At 42.2% G+C, this 13,645-nt stretch overlaps 1 long non-coding RNA gene and 3 other non-coding genes across 4 annotated transcripts; all 4 read left to right on the top strand.

Annotated features, from left to right (window-relative positions):
• Window positions 1–91: 91 nt before the first annotated feature.
• LOC141568380 (small nucleolar SNORD12/SNORD106) lies at window positions 92–180 on the top strand. The gene has a single exon (XR_012491525.1). It is a non-coding gene; the product is annotated as a small nucleolar SNORD12/SNORD106 (small nucleolar RNA).
• Window positions 181–907: 727 nt separating this feature from the next.
• LOC141568381 (small nucleolar SNORD12/SNORD106) lies at window positions 908–998 on the top strand. The gene has a single exon (XR_012491526.1). It is a non-coding gene; the product is annotated as a small nucleolar SNORD12/SNORD106 (small nucleolar RNA).
• Window positions 999–1,073: 75 nt separating this feature from the next.
• On the top strand, window positions 1,074–3,176 carry LOC109460599 (uncharacterized). Its single transcript, XR_002139516.2, has 3 exons — window positions 1,074–1,216; window positions 1,496–1,583; window positions 3,037–3,176. It is a non-coding gene; the product is annotated as an uncharacterized LOC109460599 (long non-coding RNA).
• LOC141568383 (small nucleolar SNORD12/SNORD106) lies at window positions 1,279–1,369 on the top strand. Its single transcript, XR_012491527.1, has one exon. It is a non-coding gene; the product is annotated as a small nucleolar SNORD12/SNORD106 (small nucleolar RNA).
• Window positions 3,177–13,645: the final 10,469 nt, after the last annotated feature.

The following is a 13,645-nucleotide window of genomic DNA, read 5'->3' as shown; positions in this document are numbered from 1 at the left end:
GGCTCCTCTTGCTCTGACCTTAATAGGCTTTTGGAGAGCTCAATTAGAGGTGGAAAATCCGCGCCTTGTATACAGACCCGAGGAGTCCTTGGCTGGTGTAAATGATGACTTTACTTTTTTCCCCATCAGATCGATCATGCTGATCTCTAAATACTTGCCAGTTAATTCTGATACATCAGCCTCAAAGGGTCCGGCCACGTGCTTTTTCCACCGTGGGAAGATGGCGATTGATGCCCTTTCTTTGTTGGTTCGCAGGTTAGCGCGATCAAAGGGTGCAGAATGGATCTTGGAGGAGAGGCTCGTTTCTGGGCCTCCAAGGGAACTCTGTGTAGACATCTAGAACCTTCCGTGTCTTCACTGCCGGGGTAAGCATTTGTCTCCTGGCCTATTGTAGGAAACGCATGCTCTGAGGATCCTTTGTCTGACTTTTCTGATTTTCAGGACCAATCAGCTTCAAGTCAAGTAGTTTCAATCTAGTTGTGGAGGGACTGCAGCTCACCACAGTGGCCCATGCGGGGATCCAACCGGCAACCCTGGTGTTAAAGAGCATCGTGCTCTACCCAGCTGAGCTAACCGGCTGCCCCATTATCCCAGGTTTTTAGTGATAACATCTTACATTAAAATGTAACGTCCTGACACTTGCCCAAAGCCCTGTGGTCACTTCTCCTTTCAGGAGAAGTCGAACATTTCTACGCAGCTCTTGCCAGCCATACAGGCCTGTATCAAGTGTAAGCTCAGAAGGCCAGGAGTGTTGGTCTTTGCAGATATTTTCTTACTTCTGTGTCCTGTTTCTTACAAACAGGACACAGAAGCGCTCAAATATTGAGTGAATTTGCAAGTATAGGATCAGACCGACCAAATCTTGTTCCTGGTTCAGGGCTCTGTCTATAAAGACCAATAGCTTCTTACTGGCATATATGATGACTGAACTTTTTTCCCCGACAGATCGACCATGTTGATCTAACTACTCTAAGCCAGTTTCTGTCTGATATGCCAGCTTGTGCCCCTCCTTTGTCCCCTAGTTCCTTAGGCATCTAGCTGATTGGAGCTCATGTTTCGGTGTTTTCCTCTCAGGTTTATGGCTGGCAGAAAGCAGACTTTGAATGGACCAGGATGAATCCATGAGTGGGAAAGGATTGCTAAGTGATGTACACATGTTTCCTAAGTGCCCTTGCCCATGTGGCTGAATAGACAAAGGATCTGGAGAATGGAGCAGGTAGTAACTGCTTTTCTTTTAAATATGGGGCTATCCACCTTATTTTCTGTGGCTGAAATATGGCCGTTGCAGCTGATGACAACTTTTTTCCCTATCAGATCGACCCTGTTGATCTAACTAAACTATTAGCCAGTTTTTGTCTGATGCATTAGCTTCAGAGATAACTTCTGTTTTATCACTAACAGACTACTTTCTATGTGGGGATTGGGCTTGCTCTATGGGTTTTTTTCCTCTTAGCATGAAGGTCATTTATCTTTGCTTCATCTGTTAACTTTACAGGTCGGGAGCCCTGTGAGCCACTGGGCACTAAGTAGGTTGATTGTAGCCTGATCGTCCCCTTGGCTTGGTTCAGTCTGTCCTATAACAGGTGAGGTTTCTGCAAATGGTGTTATCCCGGTGTCAACCTAATAAAATTATTATTAAATGTGCCCAGGGTAGAGAGGTGTTGCATTTGCCCACTTGGGAGTAACCTGGGGACCAATTCCAGGTTGGATGTATAAAACAGGAGGGGAGAATTGTTAACAGGAGACTGTTTACCTATTGGTACTACAGGTCTTGCAAGAAAGGAAAAATTAAGTCTACACCTCCCACTCCCGTTTTTAAACAACACACTCCCCTTTCTGGATCCTTTGGCCACATCAAAGATCGCTTATTACTCTTTCATGACCCTTGATCCCTATTCGCCCACATAACTGATCTTTAACAGCTAATAATAATAGTTCCCTAATGTCTGCTTACCAACTTCATATTCAAACGCCCCATTTGTCTCTTGTATGTATTGCATTGGTGCTATGTCCCTCTAGAAACAACAGATACCTTTTGGTGTGATCCTGGATTTGTCTACCTTTGAATATTTCCTGTAATTAGAAGGGGTTTATATTGAGGTTGAACGTTTTAGCATAAGTACAACATACAGGCTTCAATGAGGTACAGAATAGATTGAAAGTCTTCTTGGTCTGATAATTAAATGTCCATCTACCTAGTTGCTGAAGTTTTTTAACCAGGTGCTCCCGTATCCCAAACGTGTAGCACTTTGTCAGAATGAAGTTGCAAACTCCAGTTGCTAAGGAGTTTCTTGCCAGTAGAGTTGGAATACAAGGCCTCTTGTATTCTTGAAAAAGGCTGACCCTGTATTTTCCTTAAAAAGCACAACACAACTTTGTAGCCTTCCTATCTGGAGAAGGAAAATAAAAAATGCTTTAGATCAAAATGTTCTTGGATTTGGTCATTGGAGATAAACACTGAACAGGATAATAATTAATAAGCAGGTATCTACAGAGGTCAAACTCCAGGGGCAGAGGGTGGATCCCACACTTGCACGTTTATATTTATGTAGGCGTTTCTGAATGAGTTGCATGTCCTAAGTCATGGGTTCTGTGCTCTATAGGTGATATGTGAGATTAATAAGCATGTTAACTTTTTAGTGTTTAACCGTGGGAAATTCCAAATGACTCGTGGCCAATTTGGTTTCATTTAACATCCCCCACGTCCCCATATTTCTTCCTAGTTTGTCTCATCATCCTACTTGGTCCTCTTGACTGGCTGATCTTGGGCAAATTGCTTCACCTCTTTAGATAGGAAAACAGACTCAGGGAGGTTTAGCAATTTACTTGAGGTCACATTGCCTTGGAAGTGATGGAGCTGAGATTTGAACTCCATCTTGGGTGATTCACCTCTCAGCCTCAATTTATTTAGAAAAATGGAGATATAATAGTACGCACCTTATGGGGATATTTTGAGGAGTAAAGAAACACTTAGAATTCTGCTTGTAATATAGAAAGATTCTCAAATGGTTATTTTGTCATTTCTTTTTCATCTAGATTTTGCCTGTCTCACTCAGAACAGGGCCACAATCACCAGGGAAGGTGGAGCTGGGCCTCCTTCCAGGACTTGCAGCTCCAGCCTTTGTCTGCAGGGGGCGCTGTGGGCACATTTTCCAGCCTGTGGAGAGAAGCTTTCACCCTCGGCCTGTGAAAGGAGTGGCAGGCAGGGAAATTGCAGATGGGCGTTTTTCAGGTGGTGACACCAGCACTTCTGGGGTCCACTGCAGCAGCAGAGCATGACAAAGGGCAAGTTCTCCAAGCCTGCAATGTGAGCTACTGACATGCAACCACCAGACTCATGCAACAGACCAACCAGAAACAAATTTGCCCACGATCTTTTCGATCTAACGTGAAGAATCAGTTTTCACTCTACGGCATTCCCTTCTCTCCCCATCATGTGATGGTGGGGGCTTCCCATTTTTAAAGGAAGCCAGAAACCCTTAAAATACTGGCAACTGATTTCCAAGTTTATAAACTTTGAAGAATGAGCAACGTACATATGGGGGCCTCATGGCCTGGAAGCCAGTTTGAAACCTGCAATTTGAGCTATGTGTCCCTTTCAGCACTGCCCTTGTCATAGTTGGGCCATATAAAAACGATGCCCAGTTCAATTTGAATTTCAGATAAATAACTTTTAGTGTATGTCTCATGTCTTGTTTGGAACATAATTGAAATTATTTGCTGGAATTGAAATGTTAGTGGGAATAATTTTATTTGGTGAATCGGGCAACCTCATTCCTGAGAGCACCTGGCTTGGGATGGGGGCATCTGTTCCTTAAGGTAAAGCCTTGATGGACTTTGTACCTGATGAGTAACTTTTACATTCTGTTGACTTGGATTTTTCCTCCAAGGTTGTCTGGGGGGAAATTGGAGTTTACAAGGTTTCCAAATAGTTTCCAAACTGGCTTCAAAGTCTGGGTGGGTGAAATGGGCAGGTCCCATGGCTCACCAATCTGTTGGTCCCTTGATAATTCTTCCTAAGGTCCAAATGTTAACTGCAGGTCTGTTTTCAATTTTTACCTGTTAGTTGTGGCAGAAACATACCATCTTGGGCTTATTTATATCTGTGGCTTTTTAATAAAGGAGAGGAGAGATCTGGATCTTTTCACTTGGCAGGCTCATTTAAATAAATGGTCCTTTCCCTAAAAATAGCCCCATCGGGCCAGTTTACAGGTGGGAAGGCTTGAGGTGGGGGTGGTCCTAGTGGGTGAGAGCATTTTTTTGCTCTGATATGAAAATGGTGGTGTTTGCAGTCTGGGGCTTTAATGTCACTTTTCAAGGTTGATGTGTACATGCTAGGCTGCCTCAAACATTTCACCGTCCTACAGCAACTCACTGAAATTTCCTACCAGACTCCATGCTAGTTACTTTACATGTTACAGATTTTTCCTCAACTCTGCAAGGGAGGTAATAGTATTGTACCTATTTTACAGATGAGGAAACCGGTTCAGAGGGGAAGTAACTTACACTGTTAGTAAATGGCCCTGCCAGTGTCTTCCCTTGCCTGGTAGGGTCTTCTCACCCTAGCCCACCTTGCTCACTCTTGGAGCATGGACCCACGTAGACAGCCCTCAGCCCTTGGTTGGAACTTCAGCCTGGGATGGGGGATGATGGACAGTGAGGCTGAGCTATGCTGGATCATACGGTAACAGTATGGTATCTCATTGTTTTAATTTGAATTTCCCTGATGACATGATGTGGAGCATCTCTTCATAAACTTGCCATCAGTATATCTTCTGTGCTTTCTAACTTTCTTCAATGTTACATATAATTTTAAAACACGATGGAATAAAAGAGGATTCTTAGGCAAAAGGAAAAACAAATTGGAAAACCCCGTGCATTAAGGAACATAACGAAAAGGCAACCTATGGAATGGGAGAAAATATTTGCAAATCATGTATCTGATAAGGGATTAATAACCAGAATATAAACTGCAACTCAACAACAAAAAATGTTTTAAAAATAGGGCTTCAATAGACATTTCTCCAAAGAAGATAAATAGTAAGCAGGTAAAGAGATAATTAACATCAGCAAATCAACCACAAAGAGATAAGCACCTCAGACCCATTAGGATGGCTATCAAAATAAGTTAGGATGTGGAGAAATTGGAACCCTTGTACACTGTTGGTAGGAATGGAAAATGGTATTGTGGTTCCTCAAAAAATTAACATGCCATATGGTCCATCTATTTCACTTCTGGGTATACACTAAGAAGAACAAAGCGGGGTCTCAGCCATACACCTGTGTTCATAACGACATTCACAATAGCGAAAAGGTAGAAGCAATGTAAATGTCCAACAGATAAATGGATTAAACAAAATGTGATATACAACTCTTCATCCTTAAGGGAGGAAATTGGGACACATGCTACAACATAGATACCTTGAAGACATCCTTGAAATAAGCCTGTCAAAAGGAAAAGATGGATGATGCCACTTAACTCGTACATGAGTTACCTAAAGTTAGTCAATATCAGAAACAAGGTAGAAGGGTGGTTGCCAGAAGCTGGGGAAATGACAAAATGGGGAGCTGTTCAATGGGTATAGAGTTTCAGTTTTGCAAGATGGGAAAGTTCTGGAGATTGGCTGCATAACAACACTACTGAACTACACGCTGAAAAATGGTTAGATAGTGCATTTTATGTGTATTTTATCACAATTTAAAAAAAATGTTCAATGGCAACCGTAAACTGGTAATATGGAAGGAGCTGTACCCACCACAGCATTAACATAAAAGGTAACTTTCCATGACATGTAGACAAAAATTTCACTCTAACTCATCTTAGAGCTGGTCCCCTTTCGTTTTGATTACGAGTCTACTAGCTTATGACTTTTAAGGACAAAAGGTATTTGCATCACCTGTTTCACGACTAAAGGCACATTTGGTAACTTAGCTGTTGGCTGCCAGAGATAACTGCTGGAAACCACTCTGCCTCTGCCCTAGCCCCATTTTATAGACTCAGGAAACTGAGTCCCAGAGAGAGAGCTTGACTTGTCCAAGGACACTGAGTTCCTGAAATCTGGTCCAACGTCCTTTCACATTGAGGAATAGACGAATCCTCCAACAATGCTGGAGATGGACTTATGTTAGAATATGTCATTTTCAAAGAAAACTTCTATTTTAAGATAAAATGGCTTTCACAGACAATATGAAAGATATAAATAAAACTTTATATCATCTTAAAAAATGGTTCTTGCAGCCAGTTAGGAAGGACAAAAATAGTGTTTCAGAATATAAAAGTAATATATATGGCTATTATGAAAATTCTGTAATATTTAGAAAAGAAAACAACTAATGTTAAAATACAAAACATTCTATTGAGATTTTCGAGCTAGGAAAAGTCACAGGAAATGCCGTGGGAGCCAGAGTGTTGCTAAGAAGGGAAAGGATATTTGTGTGTGTGACAGTCCCCCACCTCCCACCCCTGCCCCATATACGAATCTCACTTGGATTGGCATCCTGGAACAGTCACTTCCCAGCTGTGTGACCTTAGAAAATCATGTGATCTTTCCTTGCCTCAGTTTTCTTACCTGTAAAATGGAACTCATAAAGATGCCTCACTGGGGGGTTGAAAAATACCTGGCATGAAAACTCAATAAAGATGCTCAGTAAAGACCTGTGAAATGGACAAACACTTGATGCCCACCAAAGATATTGGCAAAATAGGAGAGTGAGTGGAGTTGGCAATTTAATCACATGCTTATTTTAACCGTGGGGTGCTGCCCATAGGGCATTTTTTTTTAATCTGGAAAAAGTGGAAAAATTGAGTTCTCTTTTTTAGATCCACTTAAAATAATTGTGTTTTTTCTTCCCCTTCCTCCCTACCCCTTTCAAATCATCTTCAATATGCTGAATTCCTAATTAAGCAAATGCAGTCCTATGCTGAGAAGTTCCCCTCCACGAAAATGTCCTAATTTGCTGATAATTACTGGAAAAGCTGGCCAGTTGGTGGATCTCAGCTGATGCTAGAGGAAAGTGTTTAGCCTGATACTATTTCTCCAAGCAGTAAATTTTATTTGATGCCAAGTCCTACATGATGCTAAGCTCTTAAAAGCTCTTTTGATGCAGAAGAAAACGGATCCTGGGTGAGAGGTGCCTAACGCAAAGAAGATGCTGAAAAAACCCAACCATGCCTCCAGGAACACTGGATTATTTAAATGTTTTTTCATCCTGAATCTCTGAATAGCAGTGCCTGGTGGTGATTTTAACAGACCAGGCTACAGGAAGTGTAAAGTCAGGTGAAGAATGTAAATCACTAAAAAGACAGCTGGTATGCGGTGGGGCCCGAGATTCTGCATTTTTAGTGATAAAGTTAATTCATATATCAGGACCCAGAAAATGGAGGCCGCTCCGATGGCCTAACCATTGTCAAATCTAAACCCGTCAGCCTACACTTAAGTAAATTCTTGTCAAGGATACCTAACATACACGAGTCATAATCCTCCAACTCAGGTTTAGCTATCTTACCTTACCCCAGAAAACAGGACCTGTGAGCCAATCAGGTCCTGTTTCATGTTGCCTTCCCTAACACTCTATAAAACTCACTCTTGCCCCAGATCTCTTGGGAACTGAACTACTGCTTGTGAGGCACTGTCCTCTCCAAAACCATGGTTTGTTTTCCCTTGCTGACGCTGCTGGTTCTTGGATCACACTTTGAATAACAAGGCATTACATGCTTTTGAACACAAAAAAGAACCAAATTATATATTTGGGGTGAGGTCATCCAGTAGTTGAACTTCTGCAAGGTCTCAGGCTCTTTCTTGCTTTCCTCTCCCTTACCCCAGGTGGTTGGTGTTTAGTCCTCAGGCTTGTTGCCTCAAGGTCATGAGACAACTCCGGGGGCCACACCCAGACACTACTGACCTTTTAAAGGAAGAGGAGAGCATCCCCTCCCATGTGTTTATGAGTGGAAAATCTTCCCCAGGAGCTCCCCTACCCCAGGGCTGCTGATATGCACATCCAGAAGTATCATTTAAATAGACCTCACCACAATGCTGCCTCAGAAGCTTCCAGCGGTCTTCCAGATTAACCGAATCAAAATCTCAGCGGAGGACCCCAGGCATTGGTATTAGGAAAAACTCTCCAGGCGTTTCTAATGTCCAGCCAGGTTTGAGAACTAACGTGTTCAGTCACCTTAGACCTTGTTAAAATGAAGATTTCTGGTTCCATAAACTGGGTGGGGTCTGAGATTCTGCATTTCCAACAAGCTCTCAGGGGAGGCCCATACTGGATCTTGCTCTGAGTAGAGACGGCCAAGCCCAATCAAGATTTATCTTGTAGCATTACTAGTAATAGCCAAGATATGAGCCAAGAAGCAACCTAAATGTCCACCAATAGATGAATAAAGAAGATGTGGTACATATATAAAATAGAATATTATTCAGCAATAAAAAAGGATGAAATCTTGCTATCTGCAACAACGTGTAGGACCTACAGGGAATTATGGTAAGTAGAATAAGTCAGACACACAGAGAGAAATACCATATGATCTCATTTATATGTGGAACCTAAAAAAAACAAAATAAATGAATAAACATTAAAAAAAACAGAAACAGACCCATAGATATAGAGAACAAGCTGATGGTTGCCAAAGGGAAGGGGGTGGGAGGGAGGATAGGAAAAAAAAGTAAAACACTTTTAAAAATTTTTAAAAAGAAGCTGCATGTTGCCAAACTAACTTTTAACACCAAAAGGTTTAATTTAAGTGAAATCTCCAAACCCAATTAGGAATGAGTTCCAGCTACTTACGTTTCCTCACCTAAACGCTCATGTAGCAGGTGAGCAGGCATCACCTTTCACTGAACTAGGCGTCAAAAAAAAGAAAAAAAAAGAAAACAGATTTACCTTGTGGGTCTGGGGGCAGGGGGAGGCGGCAATCCCCTGAAATATCCTGGTGCTGTTATTGAGGAAGGGAGGAATTTGGGGTGACAGGTGGACTAGCTACAGGGTAGCCAACTCCTTGCGGAATTCAAGGAACCAACGTTTAGGGAGAGATTAGGCAAAATAGCACACACGTGGGCAAACCCCTAAATGCAGAAGCTCAGACAGCTGTTCCCAAACCCCTGACATGCCAAGAGGTCCATGTTTGCTTGGGTGCTGGGCCGAGGACCCCAGCCTGAATTCAGCTTGCTTATCCTAAAGTCACCCAGGAAACTGCCCCTCTGAAGAAGCCAAGTGTGGCTTCTAGAAGTGCCATGTCCCTCTGCCCCAAAGATGCCACAAACACTGATACGGGGCTGCCAGCTGGTTTAATTACCCAGATGGGAAGTTGGCAGGGGGAGCCTAGTCTTGGGCAGAGATTATGACACGTTATCTTCCTGGGCAATCATCCCGTGTGGGCCCCAGTCCGGAATGTAGATATAAGGTGTAAATAAAGTCCCTGTTCTGAGGGAGCACAGTTTTCATTGTCTCCGGATGGGAATTTGCCCCCAGAAACTCTTGGCTCAAATCCAGGAGGTGTCTTTGTTTAGCAGAACAACCTGGTCCATTTGGGGGCATGTGACAGACCTCCTGATCGCTGGGCTGAGGCTGGGGGAGCAAGAAATGTATTGCTTTTTCTCTTAAACTCCTGAGTAATATATGCTTTTTGTAAACAATTTAAACTAGAAAGTTGCGTGAAAGGTAACAGGTGATAATTCTTGTCCCCCTTCCCACTTCCTGAAGGTAAGTGACTAATATTAACTGTCTGGTGTGCATTCTTCCAGTCTTTTTTTGTTGTTCTTTGTTTTTCTTTTGATTCAATTTTTTCCCAACTTTATTGAGGTATAATTGAAGTACAATATATGGTACATATTTCAAGTGTATAATTTGATTGGTTTTGACATATGTATACACCCATGAAACCTTCACCACAATTAAAATAGTGAAGACACCCATCGCTCCCCAAATCCATCATCTATACTTGTGCCCTTTTGTAATTCCTCCCTCCCTCCACTACTGATCTACTTCTGTCACCATAAATTGGTTTCCATTTTCCATAATGTGTATAAATGAAATTATACAGTATGTATTCGTTTGTCAGGGTGGGGGCTGGCTTCTTTGACTCAGCATAATGATTTTGAGATCCATCCATGTCGCAGGTGTCAATAATTTGTTCCTTTTTATTGCTGAGAAGTATCTCTTTTATGGATGTACCGTAATTTGTTTATCCATTCATTTATTGATGGACTGATGGACTTTTCAGGTTGTTTCCAGTTTTTGGTGATTGCAAATAAAGCTGTTGTGAACATTTGTGTCCAAATCTCTGGGGGACAAATGTTTCAGTTTCTCTTGGGTAAATGCCTAGGAGTGCACTGGCTGGGTCATGTCATAAGGTAGGTACATGTTTAACTTTTCAAGAAATGACCAAACTGTTTTCCAAAGTGGTTTACCACATTTTGCCTTCCCCCAACAGCGTCTGAGACTTCCATGTGTTCTGCATTCTCACTCACACGTATGATCAGTTTTTCTAATTTTACCCATTCTCATGGATGTGTAATGACTTTAACTTTTATTGTTCTACTGACTAATGACAATGAGCATCCTTTTATGTGCAATTATTAGCCATTCACATTAGCTAGTCTCTTACATTCTTTTGCAAAGTGTCTGGGACCAAGGGCTGGAAGGTGGTTTTGGAGCTGCTCACGTGGCAGTCCCTGTGAGACATCCAAGTGGAGATGTGGAGTAGGCAGCTGGAGATGGGAGTGTAGACTTTAGAGGAGAGATTCAGGCTAGAGATGGAAATTTTGGACTTATCAGCTATTAGGTGTTTAGAGCCATGAGACTGAATGAAATCACTAAGGGGTAGAATATAGAGAATGGAGAGGCCCAGGTCTGAGTTTTGGGGCACTTGATTCATTTGAAGCCAGATGAGGGAGACTCAAGGAGACTAAGAAGGAGTGGCTGGTGAGGTAGAAGAAGATCGAGAAGACAGTGTTGAAAGGCATGCATTGTCATGGCTGGCCCCAAAGATGGCCCATCAAGAACCACACTGCTATTCAAGCCTTTGAGTAGCCCCTCCCACGTCCATTCTGGGCTGGCCCCTTGTAACCAAGAGAATGTAGAAGTGACTGCCTGACTTCTGATCCAGGTCCAAGAAGCCCCACAGCTTTCTACCTTAGCTTTTGGAACGCTGCTCCAGGATAAGCCATCAAAGAAACTGGGCTACTCTGAGACTGCCCTATGTGAGGAAGCCCAAGCTAGCCGCGTGGAAAGACTATATGAAGAGAAAAAGATGGCCAGCCCGTCCTGATTGTTTCAGCCATCTCAGGTGGGGAGCAGACAGGTAAGTGAAGAAACCACTTTGGAGCCCAACAAAGCCTTGAAATGCTTTCTGCCTGCAACTGCATGAGAGACCCCCCAAGCAAGAACCACCAGCTTAGCCCAGTCACCACAGGACTATGAGAGACAATAATAAATTGTTCTTCAAACCTCTAAGATCTGGGGTGCTTTATTATGCAGCAATAGATAACAGAGACAGACATGAACAATGAAGAGAGACTGACCAGCCCCTCTGCCCCCACCCAAAGCACAGCACCCTGCAACCCAGACCCACGGAGAGAGAGGTGCCCAACCTCAGCTGGACAGCTCTCTGCATTTTGATGGGTCGCTGTCTCCCTGCGAAGAGGAGAATAAGCTCCTCTTTGTGCCCAGAGTTGCAGCATCTGCCAAGAGCTCCACAGCCCCCAGGGCTCCGACAAAAGGACAGCAGGGAGATTTTTCTGGGAACTGGGTCACCAGTTACTTGGAGGCTTCAAACCTGGAATAACAGGAAGAAACCAGATAAATGAGGCTGAAAACTGTAGGAGGCTGCTGAGCCTATCATAGGGACAGCTCACGGACGTGCCATGCTCAGGAGTGACTGCCTGCCCCCACTTGGCCCTAAAATCAACAGACCTCTCTCTCTCTCTGTCTCTCTCTCTCTCTCTCTCCCTCTCTATCTTTCTCTCTCTTGCTGTGTTTCTGTCTTTCTTTCCTTTCTTCTTTCTTGGTAGTTAAAACGTTGGTAAAATCAATATTAAACTCATCCATCTATAGACATGTATATATATCTCCTCTTTCTACCGTTCCTTCTTTTATTTATAAAAAATATTACTGGCTTTCCATTCATAGTAGTGATACCTTTTCTTTTTAAATAGACTTGATTAGAGTAGTTTTGGATTCACAGTAGTATTGAGGAGAAAGTCAGAGAATTCCCATATAACCTGCTCCCCCATCAGTATCTCCCACCAGAAGGGGACATTTGCTACAATTGATGAGCCTACATGAACACATCATTGTCACCCAAAGTCCACAGCATAGTTTACGTTAAGTTTTACGCTTAGTGGTGTACATCCTATGGGTTTGGACAATGTGTAATGACATATATCCATCATTATAGTATCACACAGATTATTTTCACTGCTTTAAAAATCCTCTGTGCTCCATCTTTTTATCCCTTCTTTCCCCTTAACCCCTGGCACTCACTGATCTTTTTACTGTCTCTATGGTTTTGCCTTTTCTTATATTTGGAATCATACAGTACGTAGCCCTTTCAGATTGTCTCCATTTGCTTAGTGATATGCATTTAAGATTCTTGCATGTGTTTTCATGGCTTGATAGCTCATTTCTTTTCAGTGCTGCATTATATTCCATTGTACCACAGTTATCCATTCACTTACTGAGGTATATCTTGGTTGCTTCCAAGTTTTGGCAGTTATGAATACAGCTGCTATAAACACCGTGTGCAGGTTTTTGTGTGGATATAAGTTTTCAACTCATTTGCGTAAATATCAAGCAGCACGATTGTTGGATTCTATTGTAAGAGTGTATTTAGTTTGGAAAGAAACTGCCAAACTGTCTTCCAAAGTGGTTTGTACCATTTCGCATCCCCACCATCAACGAATGAGAGTTCCAATTGCTCTGCCTCCTCGCCAGCACTTGGTGTCATCAGCGTTCCCAATTTTGGTCATTCGAATACATGTGTAGTGGTATCTCATTGTTTTATTCTGCATTTCCCTGATGACGTATGATGTGGAGCATCTATTATGCTTACTTGCCATCTGTATATCTTCTTTGACAAGGTACCTGTTTAGGTCTTTGGCTCATTATTTAATTGGAGTGTTTATTTTCTTGTTGAATTTTAAGAGTTCTTTGCATATTTTGGATGATAGTCAAATATCAGATATGTCTTTCGCAAATCTTTTCTCCCAGTCTGTGGCTTGTCTTATTTTCTTGAGTGATGCAGTTTTGTAGCAAATAAATCATTTTAAATATAAAAAATGAGTCAATTTGAAGAGAAATAGTCAGGGAATGACAGTCAAGGTGGTAGGAATACAGGGAAAAAAATGAAGGTTTGTATAGGATCAGGTTTGGCCACACCTAGAGCCTGATACACAGCCTGGCTTCCAGGCTCCTTACCTGGCAATTATTATGGCTATTATTATTACTTTAATAGTATTGGCATCTATTGTTGGTATTATTGCAATTATAATGATGGTATAGTGACTTACTGTTGTAACAGTACTCTATTATTTTCTGTTATAATGTACTGCTTCGATGAACCTCTTTATCGCCTCTATGTCTCTGGAACCTGAGGAGATTGGGGAACCCTGCGGTTATTGTGGTTATTATCAGCATTATCTTGATA

Source organism: Rhinolophus sinicus, linkage group LG13 (genome assembly GCF_036562045.2).
Source record: "Rhinolophus sinicus isolate RSC01 linkage group LG13, ASM3656204v1, whole genome shotgun sequence".
Taxonomy (NCBI): Eukaryota; Metazoa; Chordata; class Mammalia; order Chiroptera; family Rhinolophidae; genus Rhinolophus; species Rhinolophus sinicus.
Note: the sequence above shows the minus strand (reverse complement) of the source record. Positions and strands in the feature narration are given on the sequence as shown.